Here is a 21757-nt window from a genome sequence, read left to right on the forward strand (position 1 = left end):
AATATCTAGGACTAAACCTACCTAAGGAGACAAAAGTCCTGTATGAAGAAAATTATAAGACACTGATGAAAGAAATTAAAGATGATACAAATAGATGGAGAGATATACCATGTTCTTTGATTGGAAGAATCAACATTGTGAAAATGACTCTACTACCCAAAACAATCTACAGATTCAATGCAATCCCTATCAAACTACCACTGGCATTTTTCACAGAACTAGAACAAAAAATTTCACAACTTGTATGGAAACACAAAAGACCCCAAATAGCCAAAGCAATCTTGAGAAAGAACACCAGAGCTGGAGTAATCAGGATCCCTGACTTCAGACTACAAGACGAAGCTACAGTAATCAAGACAGTATGGTAGTGGTGCAAAAACAGAAAGATAGATCAATGGAAGAGGATAGAAAGCCCAGAGATAAACCCAGACACATATGGTCACCTTATCTTTGATAAAGGAGGCAGGAATGTACAGTGGAGAAAGGACAGCCTCTTCAATAAGTGGTGCTGGGAAAACTGGACAGGTACATATAAAAGTATGAGATTAGATAACTCCCTAACACCATACACAAAAATAAGCTCAAAATGGATTAAAGACCTAAATGTAAGGCCAGAAACTATCAAACTCTTAGAGGAAAACACATAGACAGAACACTCTATGACATAAATCACAACAAGATCCTTTTGACCCACCTCCTAGAAAAATGGAAATAAAAACAAAAATAAACAAATGGGACCTAATGAAACTTCAAAGCTTTTGCACAGCAAAGGAAACCATAAACAAGACCAAAAGACAACCCTCATAATGGGAGAAAATATTTGCAAATGAAGCAACTGACAAAGGATTAATCTCCAAAATTTATAAGCAGCTCATGCAGCTCAATAACAAAAAAACAAACAACCCAATCCAAAAATCGGCAGAAGACCTAAATAGACATTTCTCCAAAGAAGAGATACAGACTGCCAACAAACACATGAAAGAATGCTCAACATCATTAATCATTAGAGAAAAGCAAATCAAAAGTACAGTGAGATACCACCTCACACCAGTCAGAATTGCCATCATCAAAAAATCTAGAAACAATAAATGCTGGAGAGGGTGTGGAGAAAAGGGATCACTCTTGCACTGCTGGTGGGAATGTGAATTGTTACAGCCACTATGGACAACAGTATGGAGGTCCCTTAAAAACTACAAATAGAACTACCATATGACCCAGCAATCCCACTACTGGGCATATACCCTGAGAAAACCATAATTCAAAAAGAGTCATGTACCAAAATGTTCACTGCAGCTCTATTTACAATAGCCAGGAGATGGAAACAACCTAAATGCCCATCATCAGATGAATGGATAAAGAAGATGTGGCACATATATACGATGGAATATTACTCAGCAATAAAAAGAAACGAAATTGAGCTATTTGTAATGAGATGGATGGACCTAGAGTCTGTCATACAGAGTGAAGTAAGTCAGAAAGAGAAAGACAAATACCGTATGCTAACACATATATATGGAATTTAAGAAAAAAAAGTATCATGAAGAACCTAGTGGTAAGACGGGAATAAAGACACAGACCTACTAGAGAATGGACTTGAGGATATGGGGAGGGGGAAGGATAAGCTGTGACAAAGTGAGAGAGTGGCATGGACATATATACACTACCAAATGTAAAATAGCTAGTGGGAAGCAGCCGCATAGCACAGGAAGATCAGCTCGGTGCTTTGTGACCACCTAGAGGGGTGGGATAGGGAGGGTGGGAGGGAGGCAGATGCAAGAGGGTAGAGATATGGGAACATAGCAGAAACTAACACACCATTGTAAAGCAACTATACTCCAATAAAGATGTAAAAAAAAAAAAGGCAGGACAATACTACCAAAAGCAATCTACAGATTTCATGAAATTTCCTATCAAAATACTGATAGCATTTTTCACAGAACTAGAACAAATAATTTTAAAATTTGTATGGAAACACAAAAGACCTTGAATTGCCAAAACAATCTTAAGAAGAACAGAGCTGGAGGTATCACACTCCCTGACTTCAGACTCTACTACAAAGCTACAATAATCCAAATAGTATGGTACTGGCACAAAAACAGACACATAGCTCAATGGAACAGAATAGAGAGCTCTGATAAGCCCAATTTATTGTCAATTAATCTATGACAAGGGAGGCAAGAATATATAATGGAGAAAAGATAGTTTCTTCAAGTGGCACTGGAAAAACTGGACAGCTAAATGTAAAAGAATGAAATTAGAACATTCTCTAACACCGTATACAAATATAAACTCAAAATGGATTAAAGATCTAAATGTAAGATGGGACAATAAAACCCCTAGAGGAAAACATAGACAGAACATTGTTTGCAATAAATCGTAGCAATATTTTCTTGGATCTGCCTCCTAAGGCAAAAATAAACAAAAGCAAAAATAAACAAATGGGACATAATTAAACAAAATCTTTTACACAGCAAAGGGAACCATCGACAAAACAAAAAGACAACCTACTGAACAGGAAAAAATATTTACAAATGATATGACTGTTAAGGGGTTAATATCCAAAATGTATAAACACTTCATACAATTCAACATCAAAAAAGCAAACACCCAATTAAAAATGGTCAGAAGACGTGAATAGACATTTTTCCAAAGAAGACATACATATGGCCAACAGGCACATGAAAATATGTTCAACATCACTAATCATCAGATAAATGCAAATTAAAACCACAGTGGAATATCACCTCACACCTGTCAGAAGGGCTATGATCAAAAAGAACACAAATTACAAACGTTGGGGAGGATGTGGAGAATAGGGAACCCTTGTACACTTTTGGTGGGAATGTAAATTGGTGCAGCCACTATGGAAAACAGTATGGAGGTTTCTCAAAAAACTAAAAGTAGAACTACCACCGATCTGGCAATTGCACTCCTGGGTATATATATCCTTAAAAAACTGAAAACACTAATTTGAAAAGATACATACACCCCAATGTTCATAATAGCAGTATTTACAATTGCCAAGATATAAAAGCAACCTAAGTATCCATCAACAGATGAATGGATAAAGAAGATGGGATATATATATATATATATATATATATATATATACACACACACACACACACACACACACACAAAGGAATACTACTTAGCCATAAAAAAGAATGAAATATTGCCATTTGCAGCAACAAGAATGGACTTAGAGGGCATTATGCTTATTTCAAAGACAGACAAAGACAAATATTGTATGATCTCATTTTTATGTGGAACCTAAAAAATAAAACAAACTAGTGAATATAACAAAAAAGAAACAGACTCAGAGATATAGAGAACAAACTAGTGGTTACCAGTGGAGAGAAAAATGGGAGGAGGGGCAACATAAGAGTAGGGGATTAAGAGGTATAAACTATTATGCATAAAATAAGCTACAAGGGGCTTCCCTGGTGGCGCAGTGGTTGGGAGTCTGCCTGCCGATGCAGGGGACGCAGGTTCGTGTCCTGGTCCGGGAGGATCCCATGTGCCACGGAGCAGCTGGACCCATGAGCCATGGCCACTGAGCTTGTGCATCCGGAGCCTGTGCTCCGCAACAGGAGAGGCCACAGCAGTGAGAGGCCTGCATACCGCAAAAAAAAAAAAAAAAAAAAAAAAAGTCTACCAGGATATATTGTACAACACAGGGAATATAACCAATATTTTACAATAACTGTAAATGGAGTATAATCTTTGAAAATTGTAAGTCACTATGTTGTACACCTGAGACTTCTATAACATTGTGAAATAACTATACTTCAACAAATAAGAAAGAAAGAGAGTAGGAGAGAAGGAGAGAAAGAGAAAGAAAGAAAGAAAGAAAGAAAGAAAGAAAGAAAGAAAGAAAGAAAGAAAGAAAGAGAAAGAAAAGAAAAGGAAAACTGCCAGCTAGACACTCGAGGGGCAGGATCAGAAGAGAGGGGGCAGGGTAAATTTTCCACCCCACCCCCAGTGTTTCTGGGCAGCCCTAGTGCTGGGTTCTTCAGCTGTCCATCATCCTGGAAGCAGCTGGTCCAGGTGGTGTCCTGACTCTCTGAGAGCTCCAGGTTCAAGGGCTTGTGGGCTTCAACATGATGGTTTGAAGTGAGAATGTCACCATTTTTGAGCCCCAATCGTTTTTCTTTGGCTCACTTGACATATCCGGACACTGGACAGATGGAGGTGGAATGGAGTGAGAGCAAGGCAAGAGCTAGAAGAAAGGATTGTGACTGGTTGGGTCCCTCTGGGACAGTGACTAGAAGCATTTCACAGTTAGGAATGGGGGGCTGGGCTGTAGGGATGTCATGAGGGTCTCATTGTGACACACTCCTTGCCCAGTGGAGTGGGGATTGGCTAAGAAAACAGAGTGGGGGGGATAAATCAGAGGTTGGTTGCCAGGACCTGAGCCCAACAGGGAGATGGGCTCAGAGAGATGGTGCTCCCAACCTCTTTGACCCCTTCACACCTCCTCTAACGAGAACTCCAACTTCCTCCCCTCTCTCTCCTCAGTACGGCTCAGGGCAGGTGCCTGCTGATACTTCTGAGCCCAGCAGAAGCAGATCACAGGCTTCTCTCACTGTGGGTCAGTGGCAGGGTGGGGCTGGCTGTACCATGCTAATGAGACCTGCCGAGAGAAGCCCGATGCAGGGGCTGCATTGAGGGTGCCCCAGCCATCTCACATCCTCTCCCCGTTTCCACTTGTGGCCCACCCACCTCCAGCTTCTCTCCTTGTTTGGGTCCTGCTCTTAGGTTTCCTTAAAAAAAAACCCTGTCTCCAGGCTCCCCTTTGACTTTCCTGGTGATCTGTCCCTTCATATCCGTGCCAGCCTGGGGTCATCAGGCCTGCTTCAAAATGAAAGAAACCTGGTGGAGATGGTTCTTTGAATGTCCTGGACCACAGTGCAGGTGAGAAATGCACCCTATCAGAGCAAAAAGGAATGGTCTCATAACAGCATCATTTTGAAGATGGGGCTCAGAGTACACATCTTCCTTAAATTCAGTCTATGAGAGCCCCACAAAGATCATACTCTTTGCAAATTCTAGCAGACAGTTTGCCGCAGTTTGGGAGAGAGGCCTCAAAAGCATGACCACATCTCCTGGCCCCCATAACAGGTTCCAAGATTGCACCACAGCTCCTCAGTTGGCAGGATGGCAGGTTTATGGGCTTCTTCTACCTGGAGAGCTTCACTTCCATCACTGGGGCCCACCTGAGGAATCCCCAAGAACCACTCTGCAAAGGTACAATCAAATGCCCACTCTGCACCTCTGAAATCATTCACGAACAAAACATGTATAAATTGACCTGTCTTCTGTGTGTGGCTTCCTATGTGGCAGATATTGAAGAAAAGGCAAAAGTAAGACTCTGTTCCTTTCCTTTAGGAGCTCGTGGTTCATTGGATGAGCCAGAGAAGGAAACAATAATTGACTCTAATCAGAGACAGAGTGTGGCCACAGTGGGGGAGAGGAGTGAGCACACAGGTAGGAAGTCCAGAGAAGAGGGCTGGCACAGACCACTGAAATCAGTGCAGCCTTCCTGGGAGAGATGTGAGCTTTGGAGGAAGAATGAGATTTTTAAGTGGGGTGGGAAGAGTGTTCCAGGGAGAGGTATTGTGTGGCCAATGCCCTTCTTCTTTGATCCCCTTCATATCTGCAGCCATTCCTTTCTCAACTCTCTCCTTGCTCAGCACAGCCACAGTGACTCTTCCAATCACAATGCTCAAAACTCCCACTTCTACAAAGAACATCATGGTTGGTGACTCTGCTTCTTCTGACTCGACCTCCCTTCTCTGCTCTTTCCTGTCTCTTGTGTTCTTCCCACCTACCCAACCTCCACACTCCCAAGAGAGCAGGTAGAAAATTACACTCCTGAATACCACCTTTGCTTGTGTATGACTTGAATATTTTCTGAGTCAACATGGTGAACGTATTTCTCAAAATTTGCTATGAGAGATTAAGTCTAAAGCAGACTCTGCCCCTTAGAATGTAAATTCACCTACAAGGAGAAAGGAAAAGGACAACTGCCCACCCTTTTGGATGCTGAGTGTCCTTATGCACCCTTCAACGCATGTTAGAACTTATATAAAACAATGTAACTGTGTATTTCCACCAAACAAAATACAGCTTTCTTCTGTATATCTGAAGACATTTTCACCCTCTCTCCATAATAAGGAAATGCACAGTTCCAACAGTCATTATATACATTGCTGACTATATTAATTATTCTTCAGAATTCATCATGGCTCCACTGAATATCCTGTTACCTGAAAACTAAATTATAAAATTAAAGTCCAAGCCAAGGCAAATTTGAGAAAGAGAAAACAGAGCTGGAGGAGTCAGAATCTCTGGCTTCAGACTATACTACAAAGGTACAGTCAACAAAACAATATTGTACTGGCACAAAAACAGAAATATAGATTAATGGAACAGGATAGAAAGCCCAGAAATAAACCCATGCACCTATGGTCAATGAATCTACTACAAAGGAGGTAAGACTATACAATGGAGAAAAGACAGTCCTTCAATAAATGGTGCTGGGAAAACTGGCCAGCTACATGTAAAAAAAATTAAATTAGAACATTCTTTAACACCATGCACAAAAATAAACTCAAAATCAATTAAAGACATAAATGTAAGACTGGATACTATAAAACTCTTAGAGAAAAGTATAGGCAGAGCTCTCTTTAACATAAATTGCAGCAATATCTTTTTTGATCCATCTCCTAGCATAATGGAAATAAAACCAAATGGGACCTAATTAAACTCAAAAGCTTTTGCACAGCAAAGGAAACCATAAACAAAAGTAAAAGACAACCCAAAGAATGGGAGAAAATATTTGCAAACCATGCGACTGACAAGGGATTAATCTTCAATATTTACAAACAGCTCATGTGGCTCAATATAAAAAAAAAAACCAAACAGCCCGACCAAAAAATGGGCAGAAGACTGAAACAGACATTTGTCTAAAGAAGACGTACTGATGGCCAACAGGCACATGAAAAGATTCTCAACATCACTAATTATTAGAGAAACGAAAATCAAAATTACAGTGAGATATCACCTCACACCAATCAGAAAGGCCATCATTTAAAAGTCTACAAACAATAAATGCTGGAAAAGGGAACCCTCCTACACTTCTGGTGGAAATGTGCATTGGTTCAGCCACTATGGAGAACAGTATGGAGGTTCCTTAAGAAACTAAAAATAGAGCTACTCTATGATCCAGTAATCCCACTCCTGAGCATAAATCTGGAGAAAAACACGGTTTGAAAAGACATGCATCCCAATGTTCATTACAGTGCTGTTTACAATATCCAAGACATAGAAGCAACCTAAATGTCTGTCGATAGATCAATGGATAAAGAAGATGTGGTACATATATACAATGGAATATTACTCGCCCATAAAAAAGAATGAAATAATGCCATTTGCAGCAACATGGATGGACCTGGAGATTATCATACTAAGTAAGGCAAAGAAATACAAATATATGACATTGCTTATATGAGGAATCTTAAAAACAATGATACAAATGAACTTATTTATAAAATAGAAACAGACTCACAGACTTAGAGAACAAATTTATGGTTACCAGGGGGGGAAAGGTTGGGGGGGAGGGATAGATTGGGAGTTTGGGATTGACATGTACACACTGCTATATTTAAAATAGATAGCCAACAAGGGCCTACTGTATAGCACAGGGAACTCTGCTCAATTCTCTGTAATAACCTAAATGAGAAAGGAATTTGAGAAAGAATCGATACACGTATATGTATAACTGAATCACTCTGCTGTACACCTGAATCTAACACAACGTTGTTAATCAGCTATACTCCAATATAAAATTTTTAAAATTTTTAAATTAAAAATTAAAAAAAGAAAAAAATTAAATCTAATAATTTGTATATATGTAAAACAGTGGTAGGAGAGAAAAGATCAAAATGGTGAATATGTACTATCAACACATACATATTACAAGCAAAGAAAAAATGCAAAGCTATTGTCATACTTGTTCCTGTAATTTGTCAGGGGGCCCTGATTAAAATCTGTAGCTTCTTTCTTTCACTACTTATTCTGTATTTCCCCTGCCCTCACTCAGAACCTCAATTAGTCTCAGTTCTGTATCAAGTGGAGTGATCCAAAACTATATTCCCAAAGGGTCTGAGTCCTCAATCCTGCCACCTTTTAGTTGTAGTAGTTTTCCATTAATCTTTACAATTGAGCATGGAAGCACAAAGAGGCACTCCAAGAATTCCCTGGGCTCCTAACATAGCCCTTATTGCCCCCACTGGGTAGCAGCAACCTCCCTTACCCCTTGGAAATCAGGATCAATCACACTGGACAGTACTCTCTTTTTGTTGGTTCAATGGAATAAAGAGTGTAAAGTATTCAGATAGAAGTCTCATAATTGCTATGTCCTCTGATATTAATTCCTTGAGGATTAACCCTCTGAACTATCATAACTCTAATTTGCTGGGACAAAATACAAAAATTCTGCAAATGGGTTACTAGATGTAATTGTCACAGGAGCCACACTCAATTCTATTCCTCTCTCACAGAGCAATGTATTCCAGCCATGGGGGAGACAACACCATATAATTGTCTCTGACACAAAGTATATACTGTTTAAACTGTTAAACACAGCCGAACCTCTCCCAACAGATGCCACACTGAATCTCAGCCCTTCTACCTTTCAATTAGGCCAGCCACTTCCAGGTGATGGGGTGCGTGGTAAGAGCAGTTAATGTTATGGGCATGAGTCCATTGCTGAACATTCTTTGCTGTGAAATGAGCTCCTTGATTCAATACAACAATGGGTGAATTATCATGAAAGTGCATAAGGCATCCTGTGAGTCCACAAATGCTGTTGCTGGCAGAAGCATTACAGGCAAGGAAGGAAAATCCTTTGTACTTCAGGGTCATCCCTGCAGTGCTAATAGCTGGCCATTTTTCTGTATTACCAGCTAATTGTGCAGACCCAGATGTAAACCAGTTTCAAGTGTTTTCCTCAGTCAGTTAGTCATCAGGAACATTTCATGAGGCCATAAGCATGGATCGAAAGAGAGCAGAAAATGCAACAGGAATTCATGTCAAAGGAGTCTGAGCCCCCTGCTCATGCAACCTACTCAGGTTTTCCCAACTTACTCAAATCTGATCTCTTACATACCATTTACATTTGATGTTAAATTGCTTCTGCACATGCTCAAACTTATGGCCAAGTGTGTTCATGATGGGAAGTTCAGGCCACAGGACTACCTCATGTTCTGGAGTTAGGAGTTCAGTATCTACCAAGGCCCAGTAGCAAACCAGAAGCTACTCTCCAAAAGAGAATAGTTATCTCCAGAAGTGGGTATTTTCTAAAAACCCCCAGAAATCAAGCTGTTGTTCTCCTGTTCATGTTTGTGAGAAGCTCCATACATCAACTGTATTTGCCACACTTTGAGCATCATTGGACCTGCTGGAGCATAAGCACCAGGTTGTAGAGCAGCTTGTATTACAGCCTGGACTTATCACAGAGCTTCATCTTTCTCTGGTTTAACTTGAAACTGTCCTTCTCATGAGCAACTCTGTAGATGAGTCAAGAGAGTATACTCACCTGTGATATATGTTGCCTCTCAATTCCAAAAAGGTCTACCAAGAGTTATGTACCTTTGTTCATGGCAGGTGGTACAAGGTGTGGAACCTGGTCTTTTGCCACAGACTACTGAAACCCTGGAAACTACACTCAGGTGACACCTCCCTGGATTTTCATTGGCTGTATCTCCCATAATGTGGTTCACATATGTCTTAATAAAGGCATCTAAAGTTCTTCTTCCTGCTCATCAAATCCAATCAGCATAATCTTAATATAGTGAACCAATGTTATGTTTTGTGGAATGTCAAGTCAATATCTCTGTAGACTATATTATGGCAGAGAAAAGAATAGACCTGGCCCCATGGTGCTGTGAAGGTATGCGGTGACCACTGATAGGTAAAAGCAACTTTCTGGTGGTCCTTGCAAGTTGATATGAAGAAAAAGGCATTAGCTGGGTTAGCAGCTATATACAAAGTTCCAGGGGCCATGTTGATTTGCTCCAGGAACATTTTTATTTTTTTTATATTTTATTATTTTAAAAAATATTTACTTATTTATTTGGTTGCACCGGATCTTAGTTGCGGCATGCAGGATCTTCCTTGTGGCATGTGGGATCTTTAGTTGCAGCATGTGGGTCTTTTTAGTTGCGGCATGTGAACTCTTAGTTGCGGAATGCATGCAGGATCTAGTTCCCTGACCAGGGATCGAACCTGGGCCCCCTGCATTGGGAGAACAGATCCATATAACCACTGGACCACCAGGGAAGTCCCTCCAGTAAAATTTTTAAATCTGACCTTGCAATCATAATTAGAGTCCCTGCCTCAGTTAATAATAACCCACAGTCAATCTCCAAAATTCATTTGAGTTCTGCACAGGCCAAACTGGTGAGTTTAAATATGATAGATATCACCATCCCTGCTTCTTTCAAGTCTTGGACTGTGGCATTAATCCATAGAGTTCCCTGAGTGATGCTGTTTTTCTCCTGGTTTTCTGTTTTACTTCTTAGTAGGGAGGGGAAGTTGTAGGGTCTTTCATTTGTCAAGCTTACACACCAAAAAGGCAAGGCACAGGCTGGGGTATACCCACTGCTGAGGAGCCAATTCTAGACTGCAGCTAAGCAGTTTTATATTCTGTAACTCTATTCTGAGGGGTGGTGGTGGATGGGACAGGAAGCCTCATACCTCCTCAGAACCCAAGAGGCAGTGGCAGCCTTCAGGGAACATAGGAAAGTGAGTAAGATATGGCCCAGAGCCACTCTCACAGACCTTCCATCCTCTTGTGTTCCAGGGGGGGTCACAAGGTGTTCTGCCAAAAGTCAGATTACCTGTTATTCAAACCTTTGCCTGTGAGGCTCATGTTGTTATATGCAAGGTTGCCAGGGTGCCCAGGTGGAGCCATTCCCCTACATGTCCACACCCTTTGGCCTTTTACATATTCAACCAAGAATTCTTGGTAGCAAAGGCCATCCCATCACATGCTCTAAGTAACTGATAATGGACAATCACATTGTCCTGGACTTTCTGCTGGCCAGTTACTGTGGTGTGTGTGTGTGGTTGCCAACACCTCATGCTGCACCTGGGTTTATGACATAGTTAACTGACTTGGCCCAGATGGAGAGTCATACTAGCATAGACCCTCTTGTCCAGTGTTGCCCAAGACATGAAACAGATTCGGTCTAAGTCTCTATCAGTGCACTTATGCTATAGAATTTAGAAGAATCAGTAGTCAATGAGAAATGTACAAAAATGTCTAACAATAATATCAGTGTCCACAAAGTCAATTTTGTTCTGTTGTTTCAAGTGGAGGCTATTCCTTTCTGGTATCAGTGGCTATTAGGAGGTTTCTGATGAAGATTCAATGCTGGCCAGCATATTGGAGGGTGGTGGTGGCAGTCTGGGTTAAATTGACCAAATTCCCTGCAGACAAATAGCTCAGAGTGAGATTAGGTACCTCCTTTACCCCTGACATCTCAGGCTCTAAAGTGTTTTCTTCCCATCAGCCAGGGTATCTTCCACAGCCAGATAATCAGAATGACCAGTTCTTGCACCTGTCACTCCATCATGTTTGAAGAATCCTTCCCGTGTCTTACCCACACCATAAACTCAGATTCATCCCAATGTAGCTCAGCAGTATATATACTTTGTACTACTCTTGAAAATTTCTCTCACACCCTGATGTGTGGTCGCAACAGGACCACCTTAGGAGTTATGGTGGAATATGACAACGTCATATTCCTGATCATTATCGTAGGCACAATTGCCTCAATTAAACAAATATAGCCAGATGGCAAAAGAAACACCAGATAAGAGTTGCCCACCCTCCGTTCTTTTTTGCTACTCTGAAACTCCAGTAGCCCAGTTTCCCAAGAGGTAAGCATGGGAGGTACAGCAAGAAGGGTTAATTATGCAGTATGGGAATCTTACAAGCAGTCTAGGTCTCCTCCATCCCCCAGCATGACCAACATTCTATTTAAATAGGTGGTACTATTTCTAGGAATTGCTACTTTTAGACCCCAAAGTGTCTTTAGGAAGAGTATGCTCCACTGGGAGCTGAGCCTATTTTGTCAGTTATCTTGGTCAGTTTTTCCTTTCAGAGGGGCCCATTCCATCCTTTAAGGGCACCTGCTACCTGGCAGTACAGGTTTGACAAGCTTGTGTATTCCAGTGATGTTCATCATCGAAGGATTCTTTCTCTTTGGCATCCACATGGGTCACAAACAGAGGGTTTGGGCCTTGTGCAATGTGCTGCCATAAGGTTTGTCCCCATAGAAAATGAAACTTTTTCATCCAGTTGTCCCACCACGGTGACTGCCTCAGTTGCCTCAGAGTCAGTGAAAATATAATAAGGTGCACTTGGGCTGGGGGTGGGGGGGTGTTTCCAGGCAAGCATCAGTCTACAGCTCCCTCCACTGAGCAGAGTTCCCTTTACCATGCACAGTTTTAAGCAGTTTTATTTGGGTATACCCCATCATCCTTTAATTAGCCAGTCTGTCTGTGAACCAGGCCCAGTTAGCCTCAGGAAACTGGGTGTAACAAAGCCTGGAAGAAGCCAGAGTGGCTGGCACAGACCCTCCATCTGAGATAGCCGTGTTTGGCCAATGAGTGGGCACTTTTTCATGTACCTGTAAGATGTCATTAATGCCTGGTTTAATTTCCTGGATATACCATTTCCATTAGTAATGGAGGCTTGTTTGGCAATACCCACTTTGTTGGTGTTCTTATTTCTGACCCATCTCAGGATAGGGATGTCAGTGTGTAGTACCACCTGCTGTTACTTTTTTAGCTTTTCAGTATCCACTAGAACCCAATAACAAGCACTGACAGTCTCTCAAATGGAGTATACCAGGTGGCAGTGTCAGGCACAGGTACTGCAAAGTGACATTCTCAAGTTGTTAAAAACATCATTCTCGGGAATTCCCTTGTGATCCAGTGGTTAGGACTCCGGTTTCACAGCTGGGGCCCGGGTTCGATCCCCGTTTGGGAAACTAAGATCCCACGAGCCAGGCAGCATGACCAAAAAAACAAAACAAACAAGAAAAAACCATAATTCTCTGCGCCAGCGCTGGGTTGAGGGCTCCTGGGCTCCCCCACTTGTGAGTGGGCGGCCATCAGGCGTGGAGTCCGGCGCCTGTGGTAATGGGTTTTAAAAAATCCATCTTGAAGAAGAAAGATCTTAAGCAATATAAATTCAGAAGCTCATGAAAAGAGGCCTCCAATCCTAACGAGATATATCACCTCATATTGCAAATGTTGGCAAAATGAAGCATTACTTGTGTGGCTGCTGTGAGCTTTCAACAATGTAGCAGCCACATTTCCCACTCGGAAAGTCCTCTTTCCAGCGACAGCTGTATGGAATCAAAACCCGGGATGCAGTATTTCACTTGAGGAGGGATGGATTTCGAAACTTGTATCCCAGAATCCTTCTCCCATTAATGCAGAAGACAGCTACGCTGGCACTAACGTTTTGCCTCTATGAGGATTTATCTTGCCTTCCCTGTAAGCCTATCAGTTCCCCAGAGTTTGCAACCCTGAGCCCAGCAGCAGTACTTGGGGGGGTCAACAGAAGAAATTTTCACTCCATTGGAAAGAGTTCAAATATTGCTTCAAGACCACAAGCATCACGACAAATTTACAAACACCTACCAGGCTTTCAAGGCACTGAAATGCCATGGAATTAGCATTTATCGAGGTTTGGTGCCCATTCTTTTCTGTGCCACAGTCGGTGCACACATAACACTCAGGGTGGTGGGGAAGGTCCCACAGCTTCAAAAAGCACGCTGGCAATGCCAATTCCACATTTATCACACATGAGCAACTTCAGGGAATTTCCAATTCATGCAGCCACTTTGGTGACTGGAGCCTTAACACTTCTGAATCCTGATGGCTTGTTGGGATCCCCTTTCTCCTCAGACTCCAAGATTTCCTGCAAAACCAGGAATGAAGAGGACTATTTCAGAGCCTCATTTAACTCCTGTTTCTCTGAAGAAGACTTCAGAATCTTTGTCAATGACAAGTCTCCTTGGAAGCCAAGAATGGTCTAAGGCTCTGCCATTCATCTCCTGCCCACTGGCTGCTTTCTTTGACTCCAAGGCATAGTTGAAGTTGGAGATGTTTTCAGAAGAGTAGAGGTCAGCTGGGTTGTTGTACTGGTTTGTGATGACCCTGTGGGTAGAACTGGAGGCAGGTGAGACGGTAAAGGGCATGGAACTTTTGTTGTGGGCGCTTCCTATATGTAGGACCTCTTGGGGTTCAGAGACTAAATTCATCGTGTATGGGTGATGTTTCCCTTCCTCTGTCACCAGAGGAGACCATATTTTCTTTCAGATCTGGCTACTATGAGAGTCATATTGTCTGTGCAGCCCTTGATTTTGTTCTGAGCTTCCAAGTGCATCATATTGCTGGTATTTTCCCCATTAATGGCTGTGATTACACACAGAATTAGCTATAGCAGCCTTGCTTTTGGGAGTGACCCAGGAACTAGTGAGAGGCTGCTTGAAATCCTTGCCCCCCACAAGGCAGAAGCTCCAGGGTCCCTGGCCATGAGGATTATTTGCAGGGTGGTCATAGCAAGGTGATGGGGGGTGGCAAACCGAGGGGACAGATGGGGCAGGACACAGAGTGATGCACTGTGCTCCCCGGCAGCTGTCCTGCTAGGAGGTTTTGAATGCTGAAGAATGGCGATCAGCAGTGCAGAGTTTTAAATCTAGCGACAGCAGCAGTAAACCAGCCAGCCCAAGAAGAGGTTATGCTGCAGCAGGAGCAGGATAAAATAAAACAAAAAAGAAGAAAAAGTACACCTACATGTTCCTAGATGGAATTATATAACAAACATAATCGTATCAGTGTGGTAGATTGAGTTACAGCCTCCATTTATGACTTCCTTCTGTTGTGTTACAGACCCACACCTTTCCCAATGCCTCAGGGTAGGAAGACAGGAATTCTTCACTTCTGAATTTTAAACTAAGTCATATGATTACCTTGGCCACTGAGATGTTGGTGGACGAGACGCGAGCTAATGATAAAAGCGTTTGCATGGATGGGAAATTGGTTCAAGATGGTGGAATAGAAGGACGTGTGCTCACTCCCTCTTGCAAGAGCACTAGAATCACAACTAACTGCTGAAAAATCATCGATAGGAAGACCCTGGAACTCACCAAAAAAGATACCCCACATCCAAATACAAAGTAGAAACCACAATGAGATGGTAGGAGGGGCGCAATCACAATAAAATCAAATCCCATAACCACTGGGTAGGTCCCTCACAAACTGAAGAACAATTATACCACAGAAGTCCACCCACTGGAGTGAAGGTTCTGAGCCTCACGTGAGGCTTCCCAACCTGGGGTTCCGGAAATGGGAGGAGGAATCCCCAGAGGATCATTCTTTGAAGGCTAGCGGGATTTGATTGCACGACTTTGACAAGACTGGGGAAAACAGAGACTCCACTTTTGGAGGGGACACACAAAGTAGTGTGCGCATCAGGAAGCAGGGGGAAGGAGCAGTGACCCAATAGGAGGCTGAACCAGACCTACCAGATAGTATTGGAGGGACTCCTGCAGAGGTGGGGGTGGTTGTGGTTCACTGTGGGGACAAGGACACTGGCAGCAGAAGCTCTGGGAAGTATTCTTGGAATGAGCCCTCCCAGAGTCCACCATTAGCCCCACCAAAGAGCCTGTAGCCTCCAGTGCTGAGTCGCCTCAGGCAAAAAACAAACAGGGAGGGAACTCAGCCCCACCCATTAGCAGAAAGCAGATTAAAGTTTTACTGAGCTCTGCCCACCAAAGCAACACTCAGCTCTACCCACCACCAGTCCCTCCCATCAGGAAACTGGCACAAGCCTCTTAGATAGCCTCACCCACCAGAGGGCAGATGGCAGAAGCAAGAAGAATTACAATCCTGCAAACTGTGGAACAAAAACCACATTCACAGAAAGACAGACAAAATGAAAAGGCAGAGGGCTATGTACCAAATGAAGGAACAAGATAAAACCCCAGAAAAACAACTAAATGAAGTGAAGATAGGCAACCTTTCAGGAAAAGAATTCAGATTAATGATAGTGAAGATGATCCAGGATTTCAGAAAAAGAATGGAGGCAAAGATTGAGAAGATGGGAGAAATGTTTAACAAAGACCAAGAAGAATTAAAGAACAAACAAACAGAGATGAACAATACAATAACTGAAATGAAAAATACACTAGAAGGAATAAATAGCAGAATAACTGAGGCAGAAGAATGGATAAGTGACCTGGAAGACAGAATGGGGGAATTCACTGTCTTGGAACAGGATAAAGAAAAAAGAATGAAAAGAAATGAAGACAGCCTAAGAGACCTCTGGGGCAACATTAAATGCACCAGCATTCTCATTATAGGGGTCCCAGAAGGAGAAGAGAGAGAGAAAGGACCCAAGAAAATATTTGAAGAGATTATAGTTGAAAACTTCCCTAACATGGGAAAGGAAATACCACCCAAGTCTGGGAAAGGCAGAGAGTTCCAGGCAGGATAAACCCAAAGAGAAACATGCCAAGACACATAGTAATCAAACTGGCAAAAATTAAAGACAAAGAAAACTTACTGAAAGCAACAAGGGAAAAATGACAAATAACATACAAGGGAACTCCGTAAGGTTAACAGCTGATTTCTCAGCAGAAACTATACAACCCAGAAGGGAGTGGCATGATATATTTAAAGATATGAACAGGAAAAACCTACAACCAAAATTACTGTACCCAGCAAGGACCTCATTCAGATTCAATGGAGAAATCAAAAGCTTTACAGATAACCAAAAGCTAAGAGAATTCAGCAACACCAAACCAGCTCTACAACAAATGCTAAAGGAACTTCTCTAAGTGGGAAACACAAGAAAAGAAAAGGGCCTACATAAACAAGCCCAAAAAAATTAATAAAATGCTAATAGGAATATACATATTGATAATTACCTTAAACGTGAATGGATTAAATGCTCCAACCAAAAGACACAGGCTTGCAGAATAGATAAAAAAAACCAAGACCGATCTATATGCTGTCTACAAGAGACCCACTTCAGACCTAGGGACACATACAGACTGAAAGTGACAGGATGGAAAAAGATATTCCATGCAAATGGAAATCAAAAGAAAGCTGGTAGAGCAACACTCATGTAAGATAAAATAGACTTTAAAATAAAGAATGTTACAAGAGACAAGGAAGGACACTACATAATGATCAAGGGATTAATCCAAGAAGAAGCTATAACAATTATAATTATATATGCACCCAACATAGGAGTACTTCAATATATAAGACAAATGCTAACAGCTCTAAAAGAGGAAATCGACAGTAACACAGTAATAGTGACGAACTTTAAAACCTCACTAAAACCAATGGAGAGATCATCCAGGGAGGAAATTAATAAGGAAACACAAGCTTTAAATGACACAATAGACCAAATAGATTTAATTGATATTTATAGGACATTCCATCTGAAAACAGCAGATTACACTTTCTTCTCAAGTGCACATGGAACATTCTCCAGGATAGATCTCATCTTGGGTCACAAATCAAGACTTGGTAAATTTAAGAAAATTGAAATCATATCAGGCATCTTTTCTGACCAAAACGCTCTGAGATTAGAATAGAATTATAGGGGGAAAAACGTAAAAAACACAAACACATGGAGGCTAAACAATACATTACTAAATAACCAAGAGATCACTGAAGAAATCAAAGAGGAAATCAAAAAATACCTAGAGACAAATGACAATGAAAACACGATGATCCAAAACCTATGGGATGCAGCAAAAGCAGTTGTAAGAGGGAAGTTTACAGCAATACAATCCTACCTCAATAAACAAGAAAAATCTCAAATAAACAATCTAACCTTACACCTAAAGGAACTAGAGAAAGACGAACAACAACAACAATAAAACCCAAAGTTAGTAGAAGGAAAGAAATCATAAAGATCAGAGCAGAAATAAATGAAATAGAAACAAAGAAAACAATAGCAAAGATCAATAAAACTAAAAGCTGGTTGTTTGAGAAGACAAACAAAATTGATAAACCTTTAGCCAGACTCATCAAGTAAAAGAGAGAGAGGACTCAAATCAATACAATTAGAAATGAAAAAAGAGAGTTTACAAGAGACAACACAGAAACACAAAGCATCATAAGAGACTACTACAAGCAACTCTATGCCAATACAATGGACAACCTAGAAGAAATGGACAAATTCTGAGAAAGGTATAACCTTCCAAGACTGAACCAGGAAGAAATAGAAAATATGAACAGACCAATCATAAGTAATGAAATTGAAACTGTGATTAAAAATCTTCCAACAAGGACTTCTGTGGTGGCGCAGTGATTGAGAGTCCACCTGCCAATGCAGGGGACGCAGGTTCGTGCCCCAGTCTGGGAAGATCCCACATGCTGCCAAGCGGCTGGGCCCGTGAGCCATGGCCGCTGAACCTGTGCGTCCAGAGCCTGTGCTCCACAACGGGAGAGGCCACAAGAGTGAGAGGCCCATGTACTGCAAAAAAAAAAAAAAAATCTTCCAACAAACAATAGTCCAAGACAAGATGGCTTCACAGATGAATTCTATCAAACATTTAGAGAAGAGCTAACACCCATCCTTCTCAAACTCTTCCAAAAAATTGCAGAGGGAAGAACACCCCCAAACCCATTCTACGAGGCCACCATCGCGCTGATACCAAAACCAGACAAAGGTACTACAAAAAAAGAAAATTACACACCAATATCACTGATGAATATGGATGCAAAAGTCCTCAACAAAATACTAACAAACAGAATCCAACAACACATTAAACAGATCATACACCATGATCAAGTGAGATTTATCCCAGGGATGCAAGGATTCTTCAATATATGCAAATCAATCAATGTGATACACCATATTAACAAATTGAAGATAAAATCCATATGATCAACTCAATAGATGCAGAGAAAGCTTTTGACAAAATTCAACACCAATTTATGATAAAAACTCTCCAGAAAGTGGGCATAGAGGGAACCTACCTCAACGTAATAAAGGCCATATACAACAAATCCACAGCCAACATCATTCTCAATGGTGAAAAACTGAAAGCATTTCCTCTAAGATCAGGAACAAGACAAGGATGTCCACTCTCACCACTATTATCCAACATAGTTCTGGAAGTCCTAGCCACGGCAATCAGAGATGAAAAAGAAACAAAAGGAATACAAATTGGAAGAGAAGTAAAACTGGCACTGTTTGCAGATGACATGATACTATACATAGAGAATCCTAAAGATGCCACCAGAAAACTACTAGAGCTAATCAATGAATTTGGTAAGGTTGTAGGATAAAAAATTAATGCACAGAAACCTCTTGCATTCCTATAAGCTAACAATGAAAATCAGAAAGAGAAATTAAGGAAACAATCCCATTCACCATTGCAACAAAAAGTATAAAATACCTAGGAATAAAACTACCTAAGGAGGTAAAAGATCTGTACTCAGAAAACCCTAAGACACTGATGAAAGAAATCAAAGGTGACACAAATGGAGAGACACATCATGTTCTTGGATTGGAAGAAGCAATATTGTCAAAATGACTATATTACCCAAAGCTATCTACAGATTCAATGCAATCCCTATCAAATTACCAATGGCATTTTTTACAGAACTAGAATAAAAAAATCTTAAAATCTGTATGGAGACACAAAAGACCCCAAATAGCCAAAGCAATCTTCAGGGAAAGAAAATGGAGTTGGAAGAATCAGACTCTCTGACTTCAGACTAAAATACAAAGCTACAATAATCAAGACAATATGGTACTTGCACAAAAACAGAAATATGGATCAATGGAACAGGATAGAAAGCCCAGAGATAAACCCACGCACATATGGCCAACTAATCTATGCCAAAGAAGGCAAGGATATACAATGGAGAAAAGACAGTCTCTTCAATAAGTGCTGCTGGGAAAACTGGACAGCTACAGGTAAAAGAATGAATTTAGAACGCTCCCTAGCACCATACACAAAAATAAACTCAAAATGGATTAAAGACCTAAATGTAAGACTGGACACTATAAAACTCTTAGAGGAAAATATAGGAAGAACACTCTTTGACACATATCACAGCAAGATCTTTTTTGACCCATCTCCTAGAGTAATGGAAATAAAAATAAAAATAAAGAAATGGGACCTAATGAAGCTTAAAACTTTTGCACAGCAAAGGAAACTATAAGCAAGATGAAAAGGCAACCCTCAGAATGGGAGAAAATATTTGCAAACAAATCAACGGATAAAGGATTAATCTCCAAAATATAGAAACAGCTCATGCAGCTCAATATTAAGAAAACAAACAACCCAGTCAAAAAAATGGGCAGAAGACCTAAATAGACATTTCTCCAAAAAAGACATACAGATGGCCAAGAAGCACATGAAAAGCTGCTCAGCATCACTAATCATTAGAGAAACGCAAGTCAAAACCACAATGAGGTATCACCTCACACCAGTTAGAATGGGCATCATCAGAAAGTCTACAAACAACAAATGCTGGAGAGGGTGTGGAGAAAAGGGAACCCTCCTGCATTGTTGGTGGGAATGTAAATTGATACTGTCACTCGGGAGAACAGTATGGAGGTTCCTTAAAAAGCTAAAAATAGAATTACAATATGACCCAGCAATCCCACTACTGGGCATATACCCAGAGAAAACCATAATTCAAAATGACACTTGCACCCCAATGTTCATTGCAGCACTATTTACAATAGCCAGGACATGGATGCAGCCTAAATACCCATCAACAGATGAATGGATAAAGAAGATGTGGTACATATAGGCAATGGAATATTAGCCATAAAAAGGAACAAAATTGGGTCATTTGTAGAGACGTGGATGGACCTAGAGACTGTTATACAGAGTGAAGTAAGTCTGAAAGAGAAAAACAAATATTATATATTAATGCATATATGTGGAATCTAGAAAAATGGTACAGATGAACCAGTTTGCAAGGCAGAGACACAGATGTAGAGAACAAATGTATTGACCCCAAGGGGGAAAAGCGGGGTGGGGGTGGGGGTGCGGGTGGGGGTTGTGGGATGAATTGGGAGATTGGGATTGACATGTATACACTAATATGTATAAAATAAATTAATACGAACCTGCTGTATTAAAAAAATAAAAAATTAAATTAAAAATAAATAAAAGTGTTTGCATGGTTAGGCTTGCTCTCGTGTTCCTGCCTTTTGCCTTGTGAAGAGGATGCTTCAGAAGACACTGGTCCTAGGAGAATGGGAGACACATGAAGCAGGCCTGGACCGAAACCACAAACCAGCTGACCTGGCTCAAAACCCAACCAACCCCTAGAGGTATGGTGAAAAATAACTGCTGATAGTTGTATGCTACTGAATTTGGGATTGTTAGTTATACAATACAACTGGGCAATAGTTAAGTAGAACAGACACATGGTGTAAAAATACAAATATTTTCAAGAACATGTAAAACTACTTAATAAATTTTTTGAGCATACAGAAAATTGTATAAAAAAAGTCTATAAAGAAAAGCAAATGATCACTAAACAAAATTCAAGATAGTGATTACCTGTAGGGTGAAGGAGATATGATTGTTGGCGGCACACAGAAAACCTCAAAACTAATGCCTGGGGGTTCATCAGCAGCCTCAGCCACACTCTGGACTGCAAGCCTTGGGGAATTGTA

General features: G+C 41.0%; 1 pseudogene; it reads right to left on the reverse strand.

The window, feature by feature from the left end:
* Nucleotides 1-13195: 13195 nt before the first annotated feature.
* LOC111165648 (PDZ and LIM domain protein 1 pseudogene) lies at nucleotides 13196-15348 on the reverse strand (annotated as a pseudogene).
* Between the last annotated feature and the right edge of the window lie 6409 nt (nucleotides 15349-21757).

This window comes from Delphinapterus leucas, chromosome 15 (genome assembly GCF_059928025.1).
Source record: "Delphinapterus leucas isolate spDelLeu-1000000601 "Yukka" chromosome 15, BTC_Dleu_Yukka2, whole genome shotgun sequence".
NCBI classification, from domain to species: domain Eukaryota; kingdom Metazoa; phylum Chordata; class Mammalia; order Artiodactyla; family Monodontidae; genus Delphinapterus; species Delphinapterus leucas.